A 15,522-nucleotide genomic window follows, 5' to 3' on the forward strand; every position below is an offset into this window, starting at 1 on the left:
AACCCTAACTCCAATCCCAGCAGGCCCCAGTCCAAGAGACCAAGGTAGACAGCAGGATGGGTAAACAGATCATTGGGCTTCTACTGTGTCCAGTGCCAGGAGTCGTTTCTGGAAGATCCCACACTGAGTCTCATGGGAACTGTAGCTCGAGTGTGCACGCTGCTACAGAGGCAGGCAATGCAGGTAGCTCACGTTTGCAGGTATCAGATCTAGACTGAACTTGTTGACGCCGAGACCAAGAAAGTCACATTGAAGACTCCTAACATATCCAATGTGGAAACTCACACAATTTCATAAACACCAAAAGAGGTGTTTATGTAGTTTTTCTAGACTATAATATGGGTCATAGACCATCAGCACACCTGGGAGCTTACTAAAAAGGCAGAGGCTTGGTCTACACCCCAGATGGACTGAATGAGCATCACGGTATATACTAGACACTTTATTCTATACGTTAGAGTTCGCTAAATCCGGGGCTCCACCAATAGAAGTGCACCTGCATTTGTTAGCACTGACTGGAGACTCTTGGCCTGTTGGTCAGCAGGGATGACTAATTGCTAGCCCAGACTCAGACGAGGTGAATTTAGGGTTTCCTACAGACTCAAAAGCTGTGTGGAACTCATTCTGCCAGAAATGCCTCCCCTAAGTCCTTTAGATTTGCACCACTTGCAAAGTGTTCTAGCCACACCACTATAGCAATGTATGCACGCCCATCCACACATAACACACACTGGGCTATCCCAAAAAGCCAGACTTGAGTTTATTAGTGTATGGAGCAGCACACTTTCTCCCTCTACGTACAATTCCTCCTAACCTCCCGACTCGGTCCTTCGATTTCCAACCTACCGATTTCATACTTTTAAACTTGCTTTCTATCCAATAAATAGGTAGCTATTAAATGGGGTTGTCTCTATTCTCACTGGAGAGAGGCCCACGATCTCTGCTAGGCTGAAAATCCTCTGTGCTTTTGGGAAGTTTGGGAGAGGCCACAGAAAACCTCCCGTATCTTTTGGCTCTGGTCTACCACATGGTTATGGGACAAACCCACATCTGACCTGCCCAAGATCTTTCAGTTGATCCATCGGCATCGAATTTTGTATAGCAGCAATCCCAATCCCTTTAATTGCTCAAAGCAGGAGTTGTGCTGCAGCCCCAGAGTTTGAGGATGGAAGAGACAGCCGCTGTGGCCCACACAGCACAGAAGTAAAGAGCTAAGTGTATACAGTACAGACCACAGCTCTTGGATTTACTGCTAGCTAAAATGCCCTGGATCACATATACGGCCACTTATCATATTATCCTGACCATGCTAACCACTCCACCCTCAGCCTCAGTTTCCCAAACATGAAGTAGGAAAAAGATTATGGTGCAGGCACTTATATCATCTTGAACATGTTAACCATTCCACCCAAGCCTCAGTTTCCCAAACATGAACTAGGAAAAATAATGGTGCAGAATTTAACGATCTCTCCCAAATAAAATGCTTAGTATGGTTGCTGGCACATAGTAAGTGTTTAATAAATATTTGCTATTAATATTAAGCTCAGCGTATACAAAGAGGTTACTCTCTGCCTTCCTTTTCCCATTTCATAAGCAAACAGACAGCTCAGACTTGGAATGGAGCTCCGGTGAGCTCCACCCTAATGGAAGCCAAGCAGGGCCTCATAATCACTGAAAAAACAGCAGGTACCATCCAAACCACACACCCAGAGGAGCCAAGCCTGATGCTCTAGTGCCTGTTAGGTCCCGTCTGGCTTTCTATAGGAAATACAACCACTTTTTTTTTCAGGGACTGTAATTCATGGATTAATTTGGCTATTTGAGTTTCTTTCTGCTGGTCAGAGGCTCTCGTTAGCACCTCCATCAGCATCTGGACAGGGAAGGAAGCAGTAGTGACCAGTTCTAGCCATCTGAAGCAGAGGAGAAGTATTCAGTCCTCCCCCTTTAGGATCCTGAACTGGAAATTTGAAAATATATATTTATTTTTATTTTGAGTCTAGTGAGTGCTCGTGTACAACATGCATGCAGTATGTTCTCAGGCCAGATGAGGGAGTTTGAAGTCCTGGTACTGAAGTTTCAGACAGTTGTGGGCTACCATGTGGGTTCTGGGAATCTATCTCCAGTCCTCTGAAAGAGCAGCCAGTATGCTGAACTGCTGAGGTCTCTCTCCAGTGCCTGGGATCCTGAGTCTTAGATGCAGACAAGGCTGCACAGGGCCCGCCTATTCACAGTCACATGTACACAAAAATACTATTGTTTGCAGCAGCAAATGCTTCTAGTCATTAGGGGGAGTGGAAAAGCAAACGACACATAAAAACAACAGCAGCAGCACACACAGAAAACACAGTTGGTAGTACTCTAACAAAAGCAAACACCAAGGGCGAAGGCCCTGAGTTTGAGTCTCGGAGTCTACATAAAAGAGCAAAGAGGGCGAGCATGGTGGCACATCCTTATAATCCTAGTGGTAGGGATGGGGAGACGCATTGGTTCCTGTAGCTCACTGGACAGCTCCTCCAGTTGACTTAGAAATCTCCAAGGAAAAGCAAGACACACACACACCTCTTGCACCCAATCTCAAAATACAAGTCAAAGTCTAACTGAGGAAGACAGCTGAGGTTGAGCTTTGGCCTCCTTGTGTGTACATATATGTACACTTGCATACACATACATGATGACTTACATAGACACTACACACACAGAGATACACATATACAAGCAGAACAAAATTATGTTTCCTCCCTGGCCTTTGGTTTCTTCATCTATGAAATGATATCAGACTTAGTGAAGCCACAGAATTTTAAGGTCCAAAGGAACCACATGTCAGCACTATTTTTTTTTTTTACCATCTTCAATGGTTCAAATCTTGGACTGCGATTATATTTCATTAGAAATTGATTTCTCCATAATTCTGCTATGCTGATATTATTTTTGAAAGCTTTCCAGTTCTCAGAGAACCAATGCAGCCAACTTTTATGGTAGATTCCTTCTGTGCCAATATTCAGAAGGAAAAAATAAAAACCAAACTGCTCAACTTCCATGCCTGCTCTTCTACTAGTGGGTACCAGCTGGTCTGGGTCAACCACTAAAGCCCTTCAGTAGGGCATTAGACAACCACTGCAGAATTCATCTCTGCTAGACTCTCTACCCCGTCCAACTCTCCAAGCATCTTCCATGGAATCCTGAATGACCTGCTCGTGACCCAGTAGCTAAAGGTTAATGCCCAGAATGGTGTAGAGGCTCTCTAGGGCTCTGTGCATCACCAATATTCTTCTGAGATACCCTTGCTCAGTGCTGTGCTGATTGTTAAGACATTCTCAAATAACCACCACACACAGTCCCGCTAGTCCCTGGAACTAAACTTTAGCATCTTCCTGTAAGAATTGTCTTCAAAATACTCCTTAAAGCTTTTTTTTTTTTAACTGACCTCAAAAATTCCCATCGTCCAATCTCTGGCAATCTCCATTTGAATGTGTTCCACTTGGTACACTACTCCTGGTGGTGTCTGAATAACAACAATACAGTGGAAGTCCGCTTACAAGGAACACTCAAGCAACACAGCCAGAGAGGAGGCCATTCATTTGGATAATGTCACCTTTAAGAGGCTTCTCAGGTACAAGATTCCGAGAAAGGAGAGAGCGGCACACACAAGACATTTCCTGACGCATGTCTTCGTGTGATTAATAGCTGGGAACGCTCTGCTCTTGAGAGTGGAGATCATTACCAGATCAGGGGCTGATTAGCTGGAGGACGTTCAACTGTTGAGAGTGTTGAAGCAGGTGATTTTGTAAGCGGTAGCACTATGAGAGGGAGAGAGAAGAAGCAGGGGCAGCTTCAGGGTGGCTTTGGAGGGAAAACAACAGGCAGAACACATCGAGATGACACTTTCTTAAAGAAAGCAGGGGGAGACAGCAATGGGGTGTGGGAAGGTTGCCGGGCACCTGGATGTTAATTGTTGGGGTGATGGCGAATTGGATTTTTTTTTAACTCGGTACTGATGAGATCAAAGAGAGGTTCTAAGATTGGCCATGAAATCCTATCAGAGCACACACACAGAAGGACTGTGGTCCAGACTAAAGGTCAAGGGAATAGAAAGGAAATGAGTGAACACTTCAGTGATGGTGACAGTGAGCGGAACTGGACAGGAGTTTCAAAAATCAAGACAGAGGGAGCAATTTGAATATAGTGGCCTGGAAACAAAGAGCCTATGCTCAGAGAAAAGATACTTGCCAAAGGGAGCTCTTAACCTCGAGTCAGAACGTCCTGAATCTGAGACAGAGTGAGACTATCATCGGAGGGGTCAGAAGACCATCAAAGACATGAGCCTAGCAGTGGATTCTAGAAAGTTCTCATTCAGAGTAAATTACTCATTGCATCAGCTGGCTGGCTGATTTCTTTTCTTCTTTCTATTTTTATTCTGGTCCCAGTCTCATTGCAACGAGCCCAAAGTCACCAGATGGTAGAATGTTCAGAGGTCTTAAGTATTAAGTTTACATGAGAAAGATACATTCCAGGGATACTGAAGATCGTCAGAATCATTCGGTCAGCATCCGAAGAGGATGCCAAAGGCCAACCAGATTGGACACACAAAAGCAACGGGGATGATGTCTCATCAAAGGCGGAAGAGAGTGAAGGATAGAATTCATCATCTCTGACAGAGTCAGCTCATGCTGGGAAGGATGAGCGGATGGGAAGGAACTCCCTTTGTGGAAGGATAATGATGACAGTGACTAGCAGGTGACTAAAGATATGACCGAGCTATGTGACAAAAATGATACGCCTGTGTTGAAGCAGAACAAAGATGTGCTGGTGAAGGAGGAAAAACATGCCCTGAGAGTTAAGTCTGGCACAGGAAGCCTGTACGTCTTCGTGGACACAGCAGCTCTGTCGGCAGTGGAAACCTGAGAAAGGAGGAGGTTGACTAATACAAATTGCTCATCCATTTCAGGCAGGATGACGCCTGCTGCCATGTCTGAGGTGCTATGGGGCAAGTGAGGTGAGACGAGCTTCCCATAGGCCATTTCTCAGTGATGTGATAATCCTGAAAGACAGGATAAGGAAGCCAAAGTTGGAAGCAGTTTGATAACGTGATCTCTGCATCATGGATACAGGGGATAGTTAATACTTTCCACTAGTCCATGTTGAATGCAACATCCAGCATTTGCTTAATCTATACGGAGTGCAGGCAAAAACTTTGAACTGTGGTTGGGTGTCTGGTATGCCATTCCTCCCGTACATCCACTGAATTCATACCACTGCATCCAAACATGTGCTAGGTTCTTTTACTAAAGGCTGAACACACACATTCTTTCTTTGCTAATTGCTGTGCAGTTCTAGATTCTTCTACCAATCTTTCTAAAATGAGAGAAATTCCCTTTCTGACTCCATTCCATGCTTGGCCATTGGTCTGGCTATTCTCCTGCATACTTTACCACATAGGTGCCTAGGAGGCCAGCAGTAACTGCCCAGCCCCTTGATCCCAAGCTCCTTTACTCTCCTTGACATCTGTTGACATTTCTCTACCGTGGAGTGTGCTTTTCTTTCGGCTTCAAAAGTGTTCTGAGCTTTCGGCTTCTCTCTTACTTGGCTGTTCCCTTACTGTTCTCCCTACTTGATCTTGCTTGCTAGTTCCTTGGAGGAGGCTAGGCTTAAAGTCTAGAAGGTCATCTCTCATTTCTTCTCAAAGTTCTCCCTTTGGTGACTATACTGACGATCCAGGCTACCTACATGACCCCAGAGTCTATGCACTGAATGAGATCTCTGCTCCGGACTCCAGACCTAGCTATTCAGCCATTATCACAAATCCCAGATAAATAACAGACCGACATAAACAAAACTGAAATCATCTCATGCCCACTCTTCCCACCTCAACAGACCACCATGCTCCTTAGCTCAGGGGACTGTTCAACCCCTTTCCAGTGGGCTAATCATGCCATCTTTTTGTTTACTTTTCATATGGAGTTAATCAACAGTGACTCTCAATTTCATTTCTCAAGTGTCTCCCCATTCACAAAGATTGTAAGTTCATTGAGAACAGAGAGCAAAGCTCTAGCTTGTAGCAGAAATGTCTTTATATAAAATTACACGGCGTGCCAGGCAGAGAGCAAACGGGCAGCAGGTATTTGTGATCTACACTGTTGAGTAAATGATGCAATCTATGTCTCACCACTTTGGTCATGCTTCTCTACCAAAAGCTACTATTATTTCTCATTTGGGCTGTCTATTCCAGAAGGGTACTTGGGAGATGGGATTAAATGTATGTGAACATATTTAAGACACTCAAATGATGCCTGGAACATGGTAAGTTCTCAAAAATGGTGGTTATTGTTGACATTAACTAGTGACACAAGTAAGGACATTGTCATGAATATTTTAAGATATAAACACATCATTTTTTGCATTGCTGTACTTTGGCATATGCTAGATACATTGTCTGCAGATATGCATGCTCAACCCAACATCTATTTAACTTTGTGACAGGGATATTTCCATACAAATCATACATTACAAAAACTAATCAGAGACTAGAGACATTTGCAGGATAGCTGAAATCCACCTGCATTATTGGTTTGAATGTAAAGCAACCTGGATTCCTTTGAAAGATGTATGAAATATGAGTTCCACACAATCCAGCAACTCATCCCCTACATATATATCCAGGAGAAATGAAACTGTATAGCTTCAAAAATCTGTACATCAGTAGTCACTGGAGGACTACGCCTACTAGTCAAAAAGTACATCCTGAGTGCAGGTCTATTCCTTAGGTAGCTATGCTATATTAGGCAAAGCCACTTCTCCCTAGGTCTTGGTTCCTTACTAACACAATGGAACTTTTATAACCAATGACCTCCAGACCACTTTCTACTCTGGCATCCTTGTAGCTTGCAACTGGGAAATAGTTATTTCTCTTCCCACGTGTCTGCCTGCACTCCTCAAAGGTGAGTGCACAGATTCTGTCTCTCCCTGTGTCTCTGAGACTATTATATAGTAATAGTAACAGTAACTATTGCCATTATTCCCATTTTATCTAATGTTTGTAGCTCCCCACCCATCTATACAATGCCAGAGAGTAGATTGTTACAACAGTTCCACAAGGAAGGCCACACAAGACTTCCTACTTTGTGTATGAGAAAGTCAAAGCACATAGAGGCTGTATAACTTACACATGATCCCATAGTCCAAGTCTGGATATATAAGCAAAGCCTGAACAGCCCAGTTCTATGGGGTGGTTTTCTATATAAAATGTGACACACTAAGCAGGGCCTCTTCCATGCTTTCATCTTGCCATATTTTAAATATTTGACAGTGTCCAAGGTTGATGCAAAAATACAACTTAACTCAGTTAATTCTTTTGAGAAAGCAACACAGAATTCCCATTATAGAGATGAATCTGTTGAGATGACAAAAGGTTATGACTTTGCCATGGTTCTTAAGGAGAATACACACACACACACACACACACACACACACACACACACACACACATATATGCCCTGAGATTACAGGTGCATACCACCATGTCCAGGTGGGATTTGTACTCAGGACTTCATTCTGCAACATCAGGTACTTTACCCACTGAGCCATCTCCCTGATCCCCCAGGACATATTCTTAAGTAGAAAAAACATCTAGTTATAAGACCAAACAAATACTGTGACTTTATTGACAGTTTTGAAACAATCCAATACCACTATGTGCAATTATTTTACATCGAACTTATCTGTATTCCTGTGCATTCTGAGAAAAGCATTATCTGCAGGATGTATACTAATTAGCAGTTACTTCTGAAAAGGAATATATTTGATTTGGGTATATGGGTTACATAGAGAATTTCAATTTTTATGCCTATTTGTTCCACTTGGATATTTCATAGTCAAGTATTATTTTAGTAATTAGCAAATAAATATGAGAAAGACAGAAAAGAAAAAACCAGAGGCTGGAGAGAATTGATTTTGGTGACAATCTGACTACATCCTCTCCTGAATGGGTCAGACGCAGGAAATCGCATTAAGGAGCAAGCACAGCCAAACTTTTGTCTTCTTCATCCTGGAGGAAGGCCATCTTTTAGTAAACAATTCCCCCAGGAAGGATGTTGCAGTGTCTTTTAACCAATGAACAGACTCTAGAATCATGCAATACATAACTCTCACTGTCTTTTTTTTTTAAAAAGACTTCTTGTTTTAATAAAATGTGCTAGCCTGCATTATAATAGTGGTTGATTTAAATGTTGAATTAATTTATATGTCACCATAACTACTTTGTGTCAAGAAAACTTTACATGAATGCGTTTGCTTATGAGGCAAACATGGTTTTGTCTGGAGTTCGTGGCTTGAGAGTGTTCCCACACTCCTAAGTAAAAATATATAGCCCAGCCAGCATTCTATCCACTTGGATTGTGGGTTTCTCCCTCAAACTTAACACTTTCTTACTGGCCTCTAGGGGCCACGCTATCAGAGAAACCATCATTCCACTAATGGTTTCAAGTGCTCTTCTGGTTTAATGGAATAAATTCAATGAGGCTGCCTGCTAGCATTTTGCCATCTTTTTCTGAAAATTACCAAGGTGCTTTTTAATTATGTTAGCTAGTACTAATAACTTCAAGTATCTATTATCAGATTTTTTTTTGTTTTTGGCCAACATTACGCATTTTCATTTAAACCTATAAACAACAACAACAAAACAAGAACAAAAATAAAAAACAAAAACAAAAAAGTGGAACTATGGAAGTTGTCAGTTCAACCATAGCTGTAAAAGAAGTCAGTTAAAATGCCCATTGTTTTGCTTCGTGTTCTGTTTGGCTCTCTCCAGTATACATTTGTAGCAGAATTTTTCTCCCCTCAGAAATTCAGCCCCTTTTCCTTCAACAGATCTTTCCCTCGTTTATGAATTTGTCTGAAACATTTACTTTTAGATATGTCAAGCCTGGGCTCGGGTGTAAAGCAATATGATCGCATTGAAACGAGAGAAAGAGGCCGTGAGTAGCTACTGAGTGGCAGTTGAATGGATCTGATGCATCTACCCATGGGAAACACACTGTGAGCAGCTACCTGGCTCTAGACTGGGTTCAGCTAACCAAGGAGAAATTAACTACTCCTCATTTGGAGGTAGAGGCAAGAACATATGTGGGGCTGGGCAACAAGCCAGGGGGCTAGAGATTTGGAGGCACTCCAAGAGACAGGAAGGAAGAAAATGGATTACCATTTAGACTGAAAGACCAACAGCATGGCTGGAACAAGCTGAGTGGGCTAGATGAATGAGGACCAGGAGCTAAGCCTGAATCCCGGGGAAGCAGAGCAGACTTACCGAAGTCGCTTGAGATGACCAGTCAGTGACCCCCTAGGCCTCCAGGAGGTTCTCACAGCTTCAGCCCGAGGCTTCTCAGGGAGTTCTGTTTAGAGTCTTCACCATGGTTCCCTAGCAGGAACTGAAGCCGAGTGAGTGCTTTCTCTGCAAACACGGCTGCCAGGGTGGCAGGCCGGGGCGAATCGCTCGGTCACTGTGTGTGCAGGTGGCATACCTTCTGCTAGGAGTGTCCTTAAAGGAGGTGAGGAGCCCGAGATTCTAGACTGGGAATTTCCACCCCTCTGCTTTTTGTTTCCTGGGAAATATGATGGGACCAGCGCTTTGCTGTATGAAGCATGGGAAAGAGATTCAAAGCAAATATCAGTAGATCCTAGACTCGGATTCAGAATAGGCATTCGTTCATTTATTCATTCAATTGACCTCATTCAGTCAGCCTGCAATTTTTGTGTGTGTATGTGTTCTCTCTCTCTCTCTCTCTCTCTCTCTCTCTCTCTCTCTCTGTGTGTGTGTGTGTGTGTGTGTGTGTGTGTGTGTGTGCAGGTGAATGGAGGCCAGAGGACAATTGTGGTAGTCATTCCTCAGGTGCTGTCAAGCCTTCTTTTCTAGACATAGTTTCTCACAGCATGGGTCTTGCCAAGTAGGCTAAGCTGAATGGCTAGCAATCCCCAGGGACCTGCCTATCTTTGTGTCCTGGCCCCTACTCCAGTGCTGGAATCACAAGTGTGTGTCATATACGAGCAAGTTTTACATCTCCTTGAGACAAGCCAGAGTCATTTGGGAAGAGGGACTCTTTGATGGAGAAAATGCTTCCATAAGATTTGTCTGTAGGCAAGTCAATAGTACATTTTCTTGATTAACGATTGAGGCAGGGGGGTTGGGGGTGCAGCTTATTGGTGGCAGTGTTACCTCTGATCAGGTGATCCTGGGTTCTAGAAGAAAGCAAGATGAACAAGGCATGAGGTACAAACCTGTGAGCAGTGTTCCTCTATGGTCTCTGTTCCAGTTCCTCACCTCTTGGTTCCTGCCCTGCTTGAGCTCCTGCCTTGATTTCCCTCAAGATGGACTGAGTGTTACTGGTAGTATAAGATAAAATACTCCCCACCCCAACAGCACTAGAAACCCTAAGAGATGCCTTCCCAGGAGACTTTTGAAATGGAGGTTCTGGGGATTGAACGCTGGCCTTTGTACTTGCACGGTAAGCACTTTATTGACCGAGCTAGCTTAGCTCTCCACTCCAACCTGCATTCACTGAGGGTCTATTATACACCATGTGTATAACCCTCGGGTTATAAGCAAAAGAAACCTATGGCTGTGTTCTCAATCCAGTGGAGAAGACAGACAGCCATATAAAAATCCCAAATTGTGGTATATGACTTAGGGGGGACCTCCACTTACTAGCATAAGTTCTTGGCAGAATGGGGGTGTAAAGAGAAGACACAATCTGAGAAGTCAGAAAAATGTTTTCTAGAAACTGAATGAAGTAGAAAAAAGAGATGAGAAAGAAGCTTTTCATGGAGGAAGAATATGGCATATGCGAAGGCTCCTGGGGGAGGAGCACGACGCATATGGAATGCACAAAGGAAAAGTCCTCACTGATCAGAGCATGAGAGAAAGAGGAAGACACCACAGGAGGGCAGAACACTAGCCACCAGGCGGGCTCTTCTTTGTGCATGTTAAATAACAGGAGACAAAGTGGCCAACGGGACTGTCGTTATGTGACTTTTCCTGGGGAGATTTTGATGTACCACAAATAGAGCACTAGCAGATTAAATAAATAAATAAATAAATAAATAAATAAATAAATAAATAAATAATAAAAAAGATCCAAGCCTAGGTTGGTCAACCAATGAATTATTCACACTGCTCATGGAAGCCTAGATAAAGGGTTATGTGGAGGAGCATCGGTGACACACGTAGGCACCTGTTGCACCAGAAAGTTCCATCCCAGCACGAGTGGTGACTTAAGAAGGTTGAAGCACTGGAGTCCTCCCTCCAGTCATCCTCCCACCTCCTTATATTCTAGCATGCCACCGCCAGAAGCCATGTGCAGTTAGGGTAGGACAGCCAGCAGCTAAAAGGGGACAGGGAGAAGCTAGTGGTGGTTAGAGTGTAACTCTGCTTTCCTCATTCTACCAGGGAATGCTGATGGGTCCTATGTTAGGAGGAGGAACATGTATGTAACCACCAGGGCTACTCTGCTTTGAAGATAGACATGACCAAACCATGCCTGGAGGGTACCTATGCAGTTGATAGTAAGGACACTGTTGAACTAAAACTTTACAGACTAATCAAACTCTACCAGCTTTAGGCAAGAAATGTGGCACCACCGAAATGGAATGAATTCTGCACTGTCGTTTTGGTCCACAGCTTTTCATCTCCCCTAAGGGAGACCAGACAGTTGGTCCTACATTGTACTCTGATATTAACAGTCCCCAAATGGTGGCCTCTGTTTATTTGTTAGAGGTTGTGTTAAAAATTACACATGCATTCTTTCATTTCAAATTGTTGTATGTTGGGTCTGATGACACTTTTTTATTTTTTTGTTGTTGTTTTTGTTTTTTTTTTAAATATTTATTTTTTATTATGTATACAATATTCTGTTTGTGTGTCTGCCTGCAGGCCAGAAGAGGACATCATATCTCATTTCAGATGGTTGTGAGCCACCATGTGGTTGCTGGGAATTGAACTCAGGACCTTTGGAAGAGCAGGCAAGGCTCTTAACTGCTGAGCCATCTTTCCAGCCCTGATGACACTTTTTTTTTTTTAAAAAAATATTTATTATTATGTACAGTGTTCTGCCTGCATATATGTCTGCAGGCCAGAAGAGGGCACCAGATCTTATCATGAATGGCTATGAGCCACCATGTGGTTGCTGGGAATTGAACTGAGGACCTCTGGAAGAGCAGTCCGTGCTCTTAACCTCTGAGCCATCTCCCCAGGCCCAGTGTGATGACACTTATTTCAGGTCTTTCTCTTCATGTTTTATGGTAAAAGTGTAGGTTCTATCTCTGTGAGGTTAGGCATGGGCTGTCTCTCTCGATCCACAGGAAAGGAAAATGAGTGTGGCGTGTCTGGTTAAGAGGATTTCATTGGTAGATGTATGTGAGTTCAGCCCTCCTTCCCTTCAGCTGGGCTGATCGTGTGGGGGGGGGGGTGGCTAAATCAGTGGTTTTAAGCAAGGGTAGCTTTGGCATCCCAGAGAACATGGAAAAATGCAGATAATTTTGGTTGTTGCAGTGGAGGAAGGGACACTTCTGACTTCCACTCACCTGGAATGAGAGATTTGACACAATGTCTAGGACGTGCGGTAGCTTCTTTAACAAGGAGCCCTCTAGGTCAAAAGCTATCAAGGTGTAGATGGAGCCTCTATCAAACCATGTCTCTGAGAGGCCACAATACATAATTGCCTCTGCTGTCTTGTTGTGAATGTGAACTTGAGCCACTGAGATGCATGTTACTGGCATGCAGCATAACCTCATCCATCCTAATACAGTGGTGGAACAAAGATTATTTTTATTCTACAAGTCAGAAATCTAGAAATTAAAGATGCCAAGAAGGTTCACCAAATCTACACAGTGAGGCAGAGTTGGGGTGTTTATGAATATCACCCAGACCCTAAACACTGTATAAGTAATTCGGGGTCTTGTTCATCAGCCTGGGGGAGAATGACCTTTCTCAGGAGCTTCTGAACCTGTCACAAAGGTCACCTATAATATTACTCTTACCTATCTAATAGTTGATCATTGGGAGAGTTCAGAAAGATGTTGAGAAACAGGTTTGGCCTATGAAGCAAGATTAACATCTCAACCTTGTGAAATTTTGCCTTGTCCCCCATATTTCCATGCATACACACACTTTCCCCTAGTCCTAATCCTACTGACTTAGAAACATGACATCATCTCCAGCAAAGCTAGAATGATTAGACATTGTGCATTTACTGGGACTCTTAAAGAGTGTGGGTTCGAATATCAGTTCCACCCAGGAGTACCTGTGTACTGTGGACTAGGACACTTAACCCCTTCATTAGTCATCTGCAAAATTAGATGGAGTTATAAGAACATTATTTTCATATGGTTTTCAGGGAGATTCTAATGACCTAGTATTACAGTGGTTGGTACACAGGGAGTGTATTACAAAGCATTACTAATCAGGTTTTTGGAGAGAGAATAGAGCAAGGAAAGAATGCTGGGGAATAGAAGAAAAAATGACTCAGTATCCTAAGTCTGTCATCCTTGGGCTGTGACAATGTGGTGGCATTCAGTGTATTTGAGGTTTCAGAGAAAGATATTCAAAGGAACCACTACATAGGCTCTGTCCTAGGGAAAGTTACCAGGTGGACACAAAGGGTGGGGCCAGGCGTGAGCATCCAAAAAAAAGTGTAACGTGAGCACAATGCAAGGACATGTTTGGCTGATGTGGAGCAATTATTTTGGGGCGATGAGCTCAGATATATGATAAGAAGAAAACACTGGTAAAGCTCTTTGGAATGGTTAATGGAGAATTTGGGCTGCAGTTTCGACATGTCCTGACAAACTGCCACAAGAGTGAGAAAACAGACGCGAGACCAGAAGCTGGGGAAAGTGATAGCAAGTAGGAAACAACCATGCAGAGTTTCCTCAGATCTTACCTAACAATGAGACCTGAGAACTCTCGCAATGTTAAGGTGTCTGCAAACCTCAAAGGCATCTGTGGTCTCAGGGAGTCGGGGGATAGGGGGGTGGGAACTGTCCTGACAACCCTTGAAGCCATCAAGCTAGAGTGTAGGATTTCTAGTCTCTGCTCATCTCATTAGTTCTTGGGCAGCCCGAGTTCTTCTTGGTGTGGGAGCAGTCACACTAGCCTGCCCCACCAGGTTCTGCTACCCCAGCCCAGTCGATTTGCTGGCTCTACGGTCTTATCAAAGCAGAACCCGTCTCTGTCAAAGTCTCCAAAGTGAGAGGAAACTGACATCTCCCAAACGTCACCCAGCAAGCCAGGTACTTGATCCCTGGCAATAAAGACATGGAGAACGTTGATCCCTGAATTTTGTTTTAGTTATTTGCTTTGGCGAAAGTCCAGAGGCTTATGTGGAACCAGAGATTCACCTGAGAATGGTGACAGCCAGAGAGGAGAGCGGTACTTCAGCTAATCTTTCTTCAGCGGGTTCCTGGAATGATGTCCCCTGATTCTATCACTCAAGTGGTTCTCAATAATAATCCTCATTGAACTTAATTCCGATGACATTTTAGATGTTCAAGTGTCTGCCTCTCAAGTTCTCATATTAAGCCCAAGGGAGAGGGGCTCACATTCCTAAGTGAGAAGATGAGGACATCAGGATGTAAAAATGGAAGGACTTGTCGAAGTCTTCTGATCACATTATCACCATTCTGGGATGAGAAATAGAGATTTGAAATTCAGAACACCCAGTAAGCTGTTAGAAGAAAATGAACCCAGGGAATCCTTAGGTATAAACATTATCTGGCAGTGACTTGGCCTACCAGGCCTTATGTTTGGAGCTGAAGGTCATCTGGTTCTGAAGTTTCTGTTTTCTGGAGTGAAGGGCACTGAGGTTCGATGTTTATTCCTTCGGCACAGACATCACATTGGTGCTATTTCAGCTCATGCCGTTGTTTTCACAGAGCTAGTCTCACTCAGTGTTGCCCTCAGAACCCCTCTGAGAAGGGAAGAACTGGTATTTTTTACAAACGTCCACCATTTGTAAAGACCACAGTTGATAGTTGGGGCAGAGCTACTTGGCACTTAAGCTTGGAAGCAACGCCTGCCTGGTGTTCCTGCTGTGTGACCCTAGGCAAGATGACAGAGACCATCTGTAAAATGGGGGAAAATATCAACTTCATTGCAGCATTTTGTCGATGGGTAAACGTGATAATATGAAGTTATGAGCTCCCAGTCAGACACAAATAATAATGTTTTATTATCTGTTTCTTAGCCTTGGCACACTTGATGATTTGAGCCCCAACTTTCTTGACTGTAGAGTTGCTTATGTGCTCTACAGGGTATTTAGCAGCATCCTGGACACCTCTTGGATCAAGCCTGTTGTCACAACTCTTTCATTTTCCCAGGGTTGTGACAATCGGATATATGTTCAGAATTCCCAAATGTCTCCTGCTGTTTTAACTTGAACTCATTGCAACACTGTATTGAAATGACCTGTTTCAGCCGGGCGGTGGTGGCGCACACCTTTAATCCCAGCACTCGGGAGGCAGAGGCAGGCAGATCTCTGT

The 15,522-nt window shown here is 43.6% G+C and overlaps 1 protein-coding gene across 1 annotated transcript in view; it reads right to left on the reverse strand.

Annotated features, from left to right (window-relative positions):
- Ankfn1 (ankyrin repeat and fibronectin type III domain containing 1) overlaps positions 1-9,357 on the reverse strand; it is a 322,416-nt gene extending 313,059 nt beyond the window's left edge. The window contains exon 1 of the mRNA XM_050156778.1: positions 9,299-9,357. The gene's annotated coding sequence lies outside the window, so the exon portion shown is untranslated. The remainder of the gene's footprint in view (positions 1-9,298) is intronic.
- Between the last annotated feature and the right edge of the window lie 6,165 nt (positions 9,358-15,522).

This window comes from Alexandromys fortis, unplaced genomic scaffold, assembly GCF_014885135.2.
Source record: "Alexandromys fortis isolate MF-2015 unplaced genomic scaffold, M_Fortis_MF-2015_v1.1 scaffold_31, whole genome shotgun sequence".
Classification (NCBI taxonomy): domain Eukaryota; kingdom Metazoa; phylum Chordata; class Mammalia; order Rodentia; family Cricetidae; genus Alexandromys; species Alexandromys fortis.